Source organism: Malus sylvestris, chromosome 17 (assembly GCF_916048215.2).
Source record: "Malus sylvestris chromosome 17, drMalSylv7.2, whole genome shotgun sequence".
NCBI lineage: Eukaryota > Viridiplantae > Streptophyta > Magnoliopsida > Rosales > Rosaceae > Malus > Malus sylvestris.
The window spans coordinates 14,206,722-14,221,965 of NC_062276.1; the positions used below are offsets into that span (position 1 = coordinate 14,206,722).

General features: G+C 36.3%; 1 long non-coding RNA gene across 1 annotated transcript; it reads left to right on the top strand.

The window, feature by feature from the left end:
* Positions 1-224: 224 nt before the first annotated feature.
* On the top strand, positions 225-3,101 carry LOC126612430 (uncharacterized). The gene is made up of 3 exons (XR_007619068.1): positions 225-385; positions 534-632; positions 2,937-3,101. It is a non-coding gene; the product is annotated as an uncharacterized LOC126612430 (long non-coding RNA).
* Positions 3,102-15,244: the final 12,143 nt, after the last annotated feature.

Genomic DNA, 15,244 nt, shown 5'->3' on the forward strand with positions numbered 1-15,244 from the left:
GGCTGATGGAATTTCGCACCATCCTTCAGATGACCTAGGATCACACACATATAAGAAATTTCCAAACACAGATATAAGATATTTCGCATGCATGGAACAATGGAAGACTCATAAAATGATAATTAATTAATGTGCAACCCTTGACTTAGTATGCTATACTCGGTTGTAAGTCAAGTAACTACTTGTACAAAATAAAAAACCTAAGACTCGTCTTAGACATCGCTTTGTATATAAGTAGTTGTATGGGAACGACGGAGCCAAACTTGTATATCGATCGGCAATATGGTTCACAAGGCTAGCGTTGTTTACATGATTCCCATAATTATATTGCTATTGTTCGCATCCAAAGTAGTCTTTGCCAATTTTTCTGAAAATCCAAAACACTGTATGTATTTTCGGTACTAATGCGTAAATTAAATCTCTCCTCTCTCTCTCTCTCTCTCTCTCTCTCTCTCATACGCATACATTAAATCATTGTTTAACATATATATGTTTGGTTACTAATGATGAAGTTCCTGAACTTGTCATTGCAGATGATGTAGAGAAGATGATCAGTAGGTCGCGTCTGCTAATGGAGATTATTCCGACAATGAAAGTAGCTGTACCAAAAGGAACTACGCCGTCTGGAAGCGGTAAATCCCCGTCCCACCCGTCCCATAACTAAGCAGTAATTTGGTTTATTTTTATCCCAGGATAATTTATAGGAAAAATTAGTTTTTGGTCCCTATTTTCTAATGTTCATTGACTAAGACCTTATCAGTTTTTAAATTTTGATCAAAAGTCTCTAGCATTAATATATTAATTAATTACATGTAAGTTACATAATTTTTAAAAAAAAAATATTAGTAAGTGATTTAGAGTTTTAATACTCACACCCTTATTAAACTACTAATTAATTGTCAATTCAAACATTTCCCAAATAAAAAATAAAATTAGAATAAGTTTGTACCCATTAAATTTTTATAAAAAAAAAATCAAATTTTTAATCTTATATGTATCAATCCTTAAATGTACCAATTTGTTAAAAATGTACCCTTTTTTAATTTAAAATGTACCCATATTTTTATATAAAATTTCATTCAATCTTTTCTCTAATCCATTTTTTAAACTTATATGGGTACATTCTACTTCGTTGATTTAAGAATGTATCCATGCCAAGTTTAATAGAAGAAATTTAATAATGCTATTAAGGCTAATATTTTTTTTTTTTTTTGTGCTTTTGAAAATGCACCCATGCTTTGGTACAATAATTTTTTGGTTAGTTTTGATGAACGTACTCATGTGTGTGTATATATATATACACACATAATATATTGGAGAGTATAATTCATCTTTAATATTTTTAATCCCATAAAATATGGGTTTTATTTAAAATCACATTAATATAAATAATTACAAATTTCATTTTTAATTTAAAAATATAATAACCTACATAGAAATACATTATTACATTAATGTCAGGGACTTCGACCAAAAACTAAAAACCACCAAGGTTTCAATCAAAGAACATTAGTAGTTAGAAACCGCATCCAAAGTGTCCCTAATTTATAATATACTTTTTGTAATTTCGAAATTTTTGGCAAGATGTAACCTTTTGGATTAAAGTTGTCTACAATTTGTAATCTTCTTTATTTTGTGTCTATGAAAAGAATCATAGTTTTAATTAATTTTTATTATTTCTTATCATTTTATAAGTTTACATGGTATCAGAACAGGTGGACTCCTGGAATTCAATATGCTCTTGTTCGATATTAGTTGGTTTATCCTTCTCTTTAACACTAGTAAGAAAAAACTCCTTGCAATACGAAACACACATCGTCACGCAAAGTGTCTATGCACGACGAACTTTTGTGCGATGAAACAAACATCATCGCTCAAAGTTACTTTGCAAGACGAAATTTTAAACTTCGTCACACAAAGTCTTTCAAAAATAAAAATAAATATTTTTTAAAAACTTTTGCGCGATCAAATCCAAATATTTCGAGGCCTAAACCAATTTATTTTCTTTTTTTAATTTAATTTTATATTATAAATTTTAAAATATAGTTGTTTTCATATGTTTTTATTATTTTTAAAAAACTTTGCGGGACGAATGTCAATATTTCTTTGCCTAAATCCTATTTACTTGTTTTTTATTTAATTTTGTACTAAAAAAATTTCTTTGTGTGACGAATCAACATTTGGTTGCCTAAACCCTTTTTGTTTTCATTTATTTATATTTTAAATTGTAAAATAGAATTATTTTCTTTTTTATTATTTCGTCACACAAAATCTTTAATTTTGGGCGGGCGCAAAATGGTACGCAGGAATATTTTTTCTATTTTTTTAAGCCACGACAAATCCTTCGTTGCGCAAAACCCTAAACATTTGGGCGGGCGCCAAAAATGAGACATGGGAAAATTTATTTTAAATTTTTTTTAAGACTTTGTGTGACCAATATTTCTTCGCGCAAACTCGTATCCTTTGTCGGCAAAGTGATACAGTTTTTAAAACCAAAATAACTCATTTACAATTTTCTCAATGTGTTTCTCTATTTATTACCTCTCCTCTCTTTCCCTCTCCCTAAATCCGACTCACTCCTCTCACTTAATCTCTCTTCTGTATCTCTCACTCTTACTCACTCTCTCTTCTCTATTTCCCACTCTCATTTACTCTCTCGTGTCTCTCTCTCATTATCTCCTCTAACTCTCTCACACTCACTCCTCTCTCATTCTCACTCACTCTCAATCTTACCAAAAGGTATTTTCTCCCCAAATTTATTTTCTCCCCAAATTTAATTTTTTTGTTTCATTAATATGTGTTTTTGGAGTTAATTAATTGGGTTTGGTGTGGGGTGGAGTTTGGGGTATGCCAATTTTAGGGGAGATTATGTCGATTTTTTGATATTATTTTATGTTATTTTTTTGGTTATTTGACCATGTTTGTTTTGTTTGTAGGGAATCTTACACATTGAATACGGAAATTGCGGATTAGGACGCTATTGGACAATATCCTCCACCACTACCACCACATTAGACTTGTATTAGGATTTTATTATTGTACTTTGTCAATTTATGTGTACATTCTTAATATAATATATATTATGGATAATTTGATCACTATTTTTCATATGTAATTTTATTTTGAATATGTCAATTTAAATTAAAGTAATTAAAAAAAATAAAGATACAATTCATTAAATTAAAAAAGTAAAAATTCAAAAAATCTTGCGCTTCCAAATATTTCGTCACACAAACAATTACTATAATTAAATTAAAATAAGAGAAATAATAAAACAAAAATAAAATACCCTGCGCAACAAAATATTTTGTCTCGCAAACAATTAATTTAATTAATTTAAAAAATAAAAAAGTAAAATATTAAATTAATTTAATTAATTAAAAAATAAAAAACTAAAAACTTTGCATGACGAAATATTTCGTCGCTCAAAGGCACACTGCATGTGACATACCCCGACCCGGAATGTCCACTAGGACTCCAAATCGAGCTGTGCTAGTTGACACCTAGAAGGTGACGAAGCCATAAAGTATAATGATGCGGAAAATGTGAATAAATTTAAACCTAAAAGTGCCTAAACACAAGAGTGCACTGTGAGCGGGAATGAGCCCGTTTCACACGCGACGTTAGAGCATAATTAGAGTACAGTAGTGTGGGTAAGGATCATAACCTCAGAGGTAGCCACCTATACTGAGATTCACCACGAATCCTCGTCGATACAAACTATCAACAACTAAAACTTGGAGGGGCGTAAAACAAGAGTGAGTGTGTGGTGCGAATTTTACTTAACACACAAATTAAACCCTCTTGTTGTCAATTGTAGTAAAGAATGTAAGTAGGGATCGTTCTAGGCCAGGGATTAGGAGGGATTGCTCAAACACTTGAAACTGACTTAAAAACGTAAAATTAAGTTTAAAACACCAAACTAGACTCAAAAGATGCAATACAAACTAAAAAGACTCAAAACTAGCTTAAAATACTCAAAACAGCTTAAAACAATGAATTAGACTCTAAACTGACTCTAGGGATAGTTTTGGACGAAATTAGGTTCTAACTTGACTTAAGACACTTAAAAACACAAATCAAAATAGATTTTGACTAATAAAACACTTTAAAGTAAAGGGGGATTTGATTTTGACGAATTTGAAAACAAAACAAATAGATTGTAAACTTAAACAGATATTGGACGAATTTGGGTAAACTATGGATGATGGGCTAGCTAGAGGGTTCTTCTCCACACATGACACACTTGCACATAAACCAATTTTCAGTTGTTCTTTCGATCAATCATGAAACTCAACACCCCAGGTTAATTAAGTCCGCTTAAATTAACCTTCAAGTTCTCCTTAAGTTATTGAATTGGATGGGAAAACGCATACAACAATTCAAGCATTCTTCAAAAGTTCTTTACGTGAATAGCACAATAAAGATACAATCAAAGATCATTAAGCATTATGAAAGCTATAAGTATTGACGAAGCATTTGTTACTATGATGAGCATAAAACTCCTGCCAAGAATTTATTTAACGCGATCATTTATAAGCGACATCCACTACTTGTGAATATAAGTTTGTAACTATTAGGTGAAAGTCCCTTATACTCTAGTATCATATTCATGCATGCAAACTAAGTGTGCACTCTTAATAAACATACACAAATAAGTTATCAATCAAGCAGTTAAACAAATTGAATTCACAACTTATGAAATCATAACTGAAGGTAATCAAATCATATTGCAAGCATGAACATGGTTTCAAATTCCCCCCTAGCTAAGGGGGGTTTAGTTCCTCATACTTACAAAGCAAAGATAAACAAATTTAGACATTGAAAACAAAAGAAAGAAAACACCTAAAAACGCTCCAACAATCCAACTTGAATGGCAAGCACGTCCAAGGGTCCTCATTCTTCTCTTTGTTGCGGCACAAGGTGTGGTTTGATGGATGAGTGGTAAATTATGGTGGTGGATGGATATAGGTGAGTTATGGGGAAGGGTGGAGGGGTGGATGTATTTATAGGCTAGGGAGAGGACCACCATCTAATTAAGGTGGTAGTGATGAGTGTTGTGGTAATGAGTGGATGTAATGGGTGTGGTGGATGGATGTTTGGTAATGAGTGGATGTAATGGGTGTGGTGGATGAATGTTTGGTAATGAGTGGATGTAATGGGTGTAGTGGATGAGTGTTTGGTAATGAGTGGATGTAATGGGTGTAGTGGATGGATGTTTGGTAATGAGTGGATGTAATGGGTGTGGTGGATGGATGTTTGGTAATGAGTGGATGTAATGGGTGTAGTGGGTGAGTGTTTGGTAATGAGTGAATGTAATGTGTGTAGTGGATGAGTGTTTGGTAATGAGTGGATGTAATGGGTGTAGTGGATGGATGTTTGGTAATGAGTGGATGTAATAGGTGTAGTGGATGAGTGTTTGTAGTTGTAGGTCAACACACTTGCACACACACATGCTGATTTCTAGCCTTCTAATCTTCAAAAACGTCCATCCTCAAGTCTCCATGCTTGCACTATCCAATCTTGGCCCAAAAATGCTCCAAAGTGCTCCAAATAGAACTTTGTTGCCAACTTTGTTATTTGAACCTACAAACACACGAAAATAGCTTAAAGTACTAAAATAACTAGAATTAAACTAAGTAAATGCCAAGAAACAAGCTCACTAAGTTGCATAAATATGCTCCTATCAAATTCCTCCACACTTAGCTTTTGCTAGTCCTCGAGCAAAACAAAAGAAACAAAACGAAACAAACAAAACATAACCTAGACCTTCCAACATTTGCCTCAGGGATTTTCAATGAAACATGACATGCCAAAGATCACCACTTACATAGATTTAAGCAATCCTTACCCTCGAGCATACTTAATCATAGTCACCATTCACTAGCTCATATTTAATCAATTAAAACAACATTTTGAATGTAGTAACATGCCTTAGAGAATTCCCTCAATTCCTTACTAGATACTCTCTATTTTCACACACATTTTCTGACTATACACCCTACACTAGTTATATGTGAGAAGATTGATGTAAACATGGAAGACTGGTACTCACATATGTTATAACAAAGAAAGCAATTTCTAGAGTTAATAAGCATGTTTAGATATGATCTCATGAATGGTATGCTACTACTTAGATGCGAGAACCAGTGACACCATATGCTCATATCAATTTCGAACTCCACAAATTGAAACACACAACACGCAAGATTGAAGTCAAGGGTTGTAACAGGGCTTGGGGGTAATGGCTAACAAAGAAAGGATAGGAATAACAAACGTTCTTAAAGCGATAGCAAGCAAAGCAATGAAATAGACACTTGGAATTCTCTTTAGAGTGCAGAATCAACTTTTACATACAAAGGGAAGATTCATGCAACACTTAGGGCCGAATTCAATGTTTTGGACCCTTTTTTTAACAAACAACACTTTAGAGCTCTTTCTCATACTCTTTTTTCTTTTCTCTACCCGTGCCTTATTAAGGACTTTGGCAACATACACACAAGAATCACTTCCCCTACACTTGTTTTTCTACAAGAGTTCAACAAAAGGAATTCCTTCTAAATTATGTTTTACTATGCTCCAAGAACAAGGGTATGGATGGTCCTAATCTAGGCTAGGTGAGGATAGTGTGGGTAACAAAGAACATAGGCTACACAAGGCTCAACAGGGTTAAACTTAAACACATAAAGAACGGGATAGGCTTTTTGGCTCTTGGCTCACTAAACAACTTCATCTTGAATATGTGTTATGCAAATCAATAACATGCTTTGAATGAAATAGGCATGAGTTCTAGCATTTGGAACTAAATGATGAAACGACTTCTAAGTAGCAACCAAGCAAAGAATAATGAGATCATGCAACGACTTTAGAAAACAATGATGCACATATTATTAACTCTCCAAATAAACGTTTAGGCTCAAGTCTCATAAGGTTGTAGCGTTCATTTGAGTTCCTTCTTTCAAGCATGTTACAAAAACTGATTTTTCCTTTTATGATTGCATGTGAATTCATAAATTATAACCACAACCAAGCATACACCAAAGAGTAAATCAAATTTTCATCCATGTTTATAACTCTCTTTAACAGTCATGTAATTAAAAACCAAATCCTCATCATTGTGTTGGAAGGTACCCTAAGACACAAGTAAACATACAAAAACAACTCTTTTTGGGTTTTTCAAATCAATTTTTCAAATTTTTATGAGATTTTCGGATTTTTATGTCAAAACACACTAAAAACACTCAAAACAGCTTAAAAACACTTAAAACAACAAGGAACAACACTAGAAGTAATGGGTGATAAACTCCTACGAATTTAATACAAAACAACTTGGTTACCCCCCACACTTAAATCAAACATTGTCCTCAATGTTTCAAGCATAAACTCAGACAAAAACAAGAAAACAAATAAACAACGAATAAACATGACAAGTATGGCAAAGTAAAAACCAGACAGAGTAGAGTTTAAGAACGCAAATCTGGTTTTGAAGATAGATGATCTTGTTGACTTTCCACAGCTTTGATCTCAAACTGGTTTGGAATTCTGAGCGAGGACTCTGAGAGTTCCTTGGTTTCAAATCAGACTCCTTATGCTGGGTTGATTTGATTGTGCAGTCTGCATTCTTCTCTGCTTGTTTCTTCTGCACGGCAGGCAGGCACGAGGTAGAGGTGATGGTCTGTTTCTTTCTTCAATCTTTCCAAGTGCCCACCATTTGCTTTCTTTCTCCTTGTCCCTAGCTAAGGATGAATTGGTACATTGTCTCCACATGCTTCGAGGTATCATTTTCACTTCCCTTATCTGTTCCCCAAGCAGATGTGGTAGACGAAGAGGAAGCATAAGATGATGAAGATAAGTACTCGAGAGCAAGGCTAGGTAAGCAATCAGGAAGGGGTTCCAGGCAGTTGGTTCCAGATCGGAAGATTGATACCAAGTGCTGGCTGATTACTCCCTTTCTCCTTATCCCAAAACAACGACTAGGAGAAGGACAGGGAGAAAGCATGATATGAGATACTCTTGCTTTGGATGAGTTGTTTGCAGAGGTACCCTAAGGAATAAGGAACACTGAGTGACTCGAGAGGGTTTGTTGGAAAGGCATTCTCGGAGAAGAAGAAGGGTTATGTATGTCTGCCTTGCAATGGAGGGTGAAGGGTGACATTTATAGGAATTAATAACCGGTACTATTCTTTCACTCTTGTCAGCAACCGTTGGATGATTTAATAGTAACATTCACGTGCTTTCTACTTCACAAAAGATCTTCGACAAATTACCCGTAATTTTTGCAAGGCTGTGTGTGTATGTGACAGGCGCTGACACGTCTGGAAAAGCAAGTGCCTCTTCGATATCTGGAATCGGCACTTCGATAAACTGCCCGTGATTTCTGCAAAGCTGAGTCTGCATATGACAAATGCTAACATGTCTGAAAAAGCAGATGCCTCTCCGATTTCTAAGCTTGCCTCTTCGAGTTCTGAGCTCGCCTCTTTGATCTCTGAAATCCCGTCGAGTGCAGAGGTTGCATGTGACAAGTGCAGACAAATCTGGAAAATAAGATTGGCCCGTGGTTTCTGAGCAAGCCCAGCTTTTGAGAAAGCTAGCACCTCTTCGATTTTTGAGTTGGCCTCTTCGATTTCTAAGCTCGCCTCTTCGATCTCTGAAATCCCGTCGAGTGCTAATTTTTATAGAGGTACGCAGGACGTTCAAAGCACACTTGAATTTCTGCCTATAGAAACTCTCTTCTTGCACTTCTATGATCTTGATTTGTCTGACCTCTTCTTTCTTTAACACCTTTGAAAATGTCTGGCCCCTCCGACCGTTGTTTTGACTTGAAACTTGGTGAAGAGGCAGTCCCGCCTTCTCCAGACAACATATGGCGCCCATCCTTCATATCACCTACTGGTCCCCTTACCGTTGAGGATTCGGTGATGAAGAATGATATGACAGCTGTGGTGGTGACCAGGAACCTTGTCACTCCCAAAAATAACAGACTACTTGCCAAACGGTCTGATGAGTTGGCTGTTAAGGATTCTTTGGCTCTCAGTGTGCAGTGTCCAAGTTCTGTGTCTAATATGGACCAACGCCTATTTGCTCGAACCCGTCAAGTTGAATCATTGGTGGCTGAAGTGATGAGTCTCAAACAGGAGATTAGAGGGCTCAAGCATGAGAATAAACAGTTGCATAGGCTCGCACATAACTATGCTACAAACATGAAGAGGAAGATTGACCAGATGCAGGAATCTAATGGTCAGATTTTACTTGATCATCAGAGGTTTGTAAGTTTGTTCCAACAGCATTTGCCTTCGTCTTCTAGGACTGTACTGCGTAATGAAGCTCCAAATGATCAACCTCTGATGCCTCCTCCTTCTGGGGCTCCGCCGACTGCTGAGGCTCCGCCGACTACTGAGACTTCTCCTAAGCAGCCTTTGTGAAAGCTCTCTCTTGTATTTTTCTGCTTAATGTTCCCTTTTTTTTATGAAAATGAATGTAAAATACCTTGCATATCTATCAATGTTTCAAAAATAAACCCACACAAAAAACAATTAAACAAGCAACAAATAAAAATGACAATCATGGCAAAATAAAACTGCAAAAAGGGGAAGGTTTTTAGGAACGCAAAACCAATCGTGGAGTAATTCAAAGATCTTCCTTATTTGAATACATGGGTTGCCTCCCAAGAAGCACTTGCTTTAATGTCTTCCAGCCGGATGCAACTTCCTTCTAAACTTGGATAGGGCCCATAGCATGGAATTGATCCTTGAATGGAAGGTGATACTTGACGTGATCCGGCAATGGTTTAAATTCTCGTGTAGGTGCCTGAATCATCAAAATTAGCAAGTTAGTATATAATAAAATCGAAGTTGGAGAAAGCTTACTTGCTTGCTCCAACACAAACTCAATTACGAACACCACATCAGGGATATGGGACTTGGCTAGATTTGGTGTTTTGAAAGTTATGACTTTTCCCGTGTCATAAAATCCAACTTCTTGGGAATTTTCGTCTCAAGTGTATCTTCTTTGATGAATTCTAGACATTCCCCATCCACTTTTTGCTCTTGATTCTTTGGAAAGGTTTCGAAGATGCCTTTCTCACCCTCTTCTTCCTTGGATTGCATGATCCTGCAAGGAATAAGGACATTTGGTGAAACGGGGTCAGGACAAATTGAATTTAGGCTTACCTTGGTTGTAGTGGATGGTATAGAGGGCATATAGGGCTGCGGCAAGGGTGGTTCTTCCCTTGCCGTGGCCTTGTTATTCTCTTCTTCTTCGAGCAGCAGTTGTTCATCCATGTTTTGGCTTGGTTTGGATGTCTTGGGTTCACCTCCAACCTCCATAGCACTTCCCAAAGTGATAACATCATGGATTTCAAAATCTTCCTTCAAATTTTCAATAGTTGAGTTGGAGAGTTCACTTTGCTCTTGAATTTGTGCCATGAACTTCATAATCTGCCCAATTTGTTTCTCCAATTCACCCGTCTTCTTGGCTTGATTTTGCATCTCTTTGTTTCGATTTTCTACTTCTTGGTTCAAAGAGGTGAGTAACTTATTAAACATATCATTATCCATAGACGTACCTAAATTGAATTGGGCAGATTGTTGTGGTGGCTGTGATGGTTCATATGGCCAGTGATAGAACTCATCTGATGGCGGCAAATATTCTTCTTGTTGTGAGCCCTGCGTCAACGAGGTTAGTTCATCAAAAATTTCATCATAACTCATAGGAATACTTGAATTTGATTGGAATTGTTGTGGAGGAGGTTGTGGTGGCTGCATAGGTCTTGAATATAACTCCTCTTCTTGTTGCCAATATCCATCTTATTTGAATTGTTGAGGTTCTCCCCACATGTAATTTGAATAATCTCTCCAATCTGAATTGTAAGCGTTGGAAAACATGTTGTCCCATGATTGGCTATGGCCTTGATAACCCCAAGCATCTTCATTCACAGCGAATTAAGAACATTGATGAGTTGGATATCCTTGTCCATAGGACACACCATATGTAGAGACACTTTGCATTGTGGTCCTTTCGGGATATTATGACAATTGAGAAGTAAGTTTCGCCAATTGAGCTTGAATGGTAGCAAAATCCATGTCTTACTTCTCTAGTACCTGAAATCAAGGAAACAAAACTAAATCAAATATCAAAAGTAAAACGAACAAAAACAAAAAACAAAAAAAAACACAAACAGAAACAAAGTCAGTAACTAAAAACAAAAGACACGAAAATATACAAAAAGATATAACAAGGGATTAGCAAAGTTGCTAATCCCCGGCAACGGCACCAAAAATTTGGTGCCAATTTTACTTAACACACAAATTAAACCCTCTTGTTGTCAATTGTAGTAAAGAATGTAAGTAGGGATCGTTCTAGGCCAGGGATTAGGAGGGATTGCTAAAACACTTGAAACTGACTTAAAAACGTAAAATTAAGTTTAAAACACCAAACTAGACTCAAAAGATGCAATACAAACTAAAAAGACTCAAAACTAGTTTAAAAGACTCAAAACAGCTTAAAACAATGAATTAGACTCTAAACTGACTCTAGGGATGGTTTTGGACGAAATTAGGTTCTAACTTGACTCAAGACACTTAAAGACACAAATCAAAATAGATTTTGACTAATAAAACACTTTAAAGTAAAGGGGGATTTGATTTTGACGAATTTGAAAACAAAACAAATAGATTGTAAACTAAAACAGATATTAGACGAATTTGGGTAAACTATGGATGATGGGCTAGCTAGAGGGTTCTTCTCCACACATGATACACTTGCACATAAACCAATTTTTAGTTGTTCTTTCGATCAATCATGAAACTCAACACCCCAGGTTAATTAAGTCCACTTAAATTAACCTTCAAGTTCTCCTTAAGTTATTGAATTGGATGGGAAAGCGCATACAACAATTCAAGCATTCTTCAAAAGTTCTTTACGTGAACAGCACAATAAAGATACAATCAAAGATCATTAAGCATTATGAAAACTATAAGTATTGACGAGGCATTCGTTACTATGATAAGCATGAAACTCCTGCCAAGAATTTATTTAACGCGATCGTTTATAAGCGACCTCCACTACTTGTGAATATAAGTTTGTAACTATTAGGTGAAAGTCCCTTATACTCTAGCATCATATTCATGCATGCAAACTAAGTGTGCACTCTTAATAAGCATACATGAATAAGTTATCAATCAAGCAGTTAAACAAATTGAATTCACAACTTATGAAATCATAACTAAAGGTAATCAAATCATATTGCAAGCATGAACATGGTTTCGAATTCCCCCTAGCTAAGGGGGGTTTAGTTCCTCATACTTTCAAAGCAAAGATAAACAAATTTAGACATTGAAAACAAAAGAAAGAAAACACCTAAAAACGCTCCAACAATCCAACTTGAATGGCAAGCACGTCCAAGGGTCCTCCTTCTTCTCTTTGTTGCGGCACAAGGTGCGGTTTGATGGATGAGTGGTAAATTATGGTGGTGGATGGATATAGGTGAGTTATGGTGGCTAGGGAGAGGACCACCATCTAATTAAGGTGGTAGTGATGAGTGTTGTGGTAATGAGTGGATGTAATGGGTGTGGTAGATGGATGTTTGGTAATGAGTGGATGTAATGGGTATGATGGATGAATGTTTGGTAATGAGTGGATGTAATGGGTGTAGTGGATGAATGTTTGGTAATGAGTGGATGTAATGGGTGTAGTGGATGAGTGTTTGGTAATGAGTGGATGTAATGGGTGTAGTGGATGGATGTTTGGTAATGAGTGGATGTAATGGGTGTAGTGGGTGAGTGTTTGGTAATGAGTGGATGTAATGGGTGTGGTGGATGGATGTTTGGTAATGAATGGATGTAATGGGTGTGGTGGATGAATGTTTGGTAATGAGTGGATGTAATGGGTGTAGTGGGTGAGTGTTTGGTAATGAGTGGATGTAATGGGTGTAGTGGATGAGTGTTTGGTAATGAGTGGATGTTATGGGTGTAGTGGATGGATGTTTGGTAATGAGTGGATGTAATGGGTGTAGTAGATGAGTGTTTGTAGTTGTAGGTCAACACACTTGCACACTCACATGCTGATTTCTAGCCTTCTAATCTTCAAAAACGTCCATCCTCATGTCTCCATGCTTGCACTATCCAATCTTGGCCCAAAAATGCTCCAAAGTGCTCCAAATAGCACTTTGTTGCCAACTTTGTTATTTGAACCTACAAACACACGAAAATAACTTAAAGTACTAAAATAACTAGAATTAAACTAAGTAAATGCCAAGAAACAAGCTCACTAAGTTGCATAAATATGCTCCTATCAGTGTGCCTAAAAATAAAGTTTTTAATAAAAACCTTTTGAAAACGTTATAACCCCTCGCAGTAAAACCCCGTATAATTTCCCAGAAAATAATATATAGAAATTATGCTCGAAAGTAGTGAAAACCAAGTATATGCCATGTCAAGTATCTCAGCAATGAAATAAGTAAGCCAGGTGAAATAAATCAATGTAAAATGATATGTCAGCCGGAGTCACCTAATGTGACATGTACAGTTGAACCAGCTCATTAACCAATTCCTGCACATGAGTCGGAACCACCTATTGTGGTCTATACGACAGGGCTGAGTGTAAATAAATACACTCAAGTGCTATGATCACGTGAAGGTTGTGAGATAAAATGTGGGTGACCTATGAGTCGGTACCACCTATTGTGGTATGTACGACAAGGTTGTGCACCAAACTTGGATCCAAGGTCAGCGTGCGGTGCAGGAGGTGAACATCACGTGAAACTTACCTAGCCAATACAACTACTAACATCATACAGTACTCACCTGAAACTTACCTAGCCTCCGCAGCATCATACAATAGTATTCATATACATCCAATGCATATGATAAAATGAAATGCAAGCATGACATGGCATTTAAAAGAATACACTCGTTTAAAATAGTTTCTGAGAAATGTAAAGCATATATACGTATATATAGAAAAGCAAAAGCCCACTTAACTGGAGTCCGCGCTACAACTTCATAACACAAACATCAAGGCGTCACGAACGATCGGCTCCTAGAACAATTATCAAATCATGTCAGAATTCTTATCAATATAACATATAACTTACATATCCTATTCGGAAGATCTGTACATTGGATTCCCGATCCATAAGTTTCTAATATCCTTAAATATTACGCATTATATCGTTTCAAAGTTTGATAACGATCCAACGGTTGGATCGTCGATTGCTATAATAATCAAGCGGCGAACCTTAATGGAACTAGGTTCAAACGACGGAAATTCGTCAATCGGACCTCACAAATGAAATCAGGGTTTCACAAATAAAATCAGGGTTTTCAAATTTAACCTAGGAAGGTCAAGGGACGTCTCGGCGCACACGCCACCCTAACTCGCCGAAAAATTCAACTATTTCTAAAAATTCTCAAACTTCACATATATGAAGATCTCAGTGAGTAGTGATAGGAGCATATTTATGAGACTTAGTTAGCTTGTTTTCTTGTATTTATGTTGTTAGTTTCTAGTTATTTTAGTATTTTAAGCCATTTTCGTGTGTTTGTAGGTTTAAAGGGCTAAAGTGGCAAGAAAGTGCATTTTGGAGCAGTTTTGGGCTTCGAATGGATAACACATGTATGGAGCAAGGTGGATGGATGAATTTGAAGATCAAAAGAGGTTAGGAATGTGCTGAAGAGATAAAGGAAATAAATTCAACACAAGGAAGATAAAGAATCCAGTAAGAAAGAAAGAATGATTAACCAAGTTACCTTATTTGGTCCTAACCTTTCCTAATCCTATACCACCTAATTTCCAGCTGCAAGGAGGATCTCTAATTATTTTAGGACACTTAAAAAAATGATTCTAGAAGGCCTAATTCCATCCCTAAAATGAGCCGCACCTTTCCTCTTTTCCCTTTCCCCTTGCCGCATATCCCTTTCCCCTTTTTTTCTAGGATCTACCACATATTTCTTTCCCCTTTTCCTAAAGCATTGCCGCACCTCACTTACCCTTTTCCTCTTGGAATTCTGATTTGTTGAGGATTTGGAGTCTTAAACTCTTCCCAAATTAATTCCCAGTCGTGCCCTTTCCTTCCCCTATAAATAAATGCCTTAGCCGTACCATTCAACCATCCATTCACTACCATTCATACTTTCAGCCATTCTTCCATACAATTCATCACTCAAACCTGCACCCATACCTTGTGCCACAGCAAAGAAGAAGAATGAGGACCCTTGGACGTGCTGCCATTCAAGCTTGGATTGCT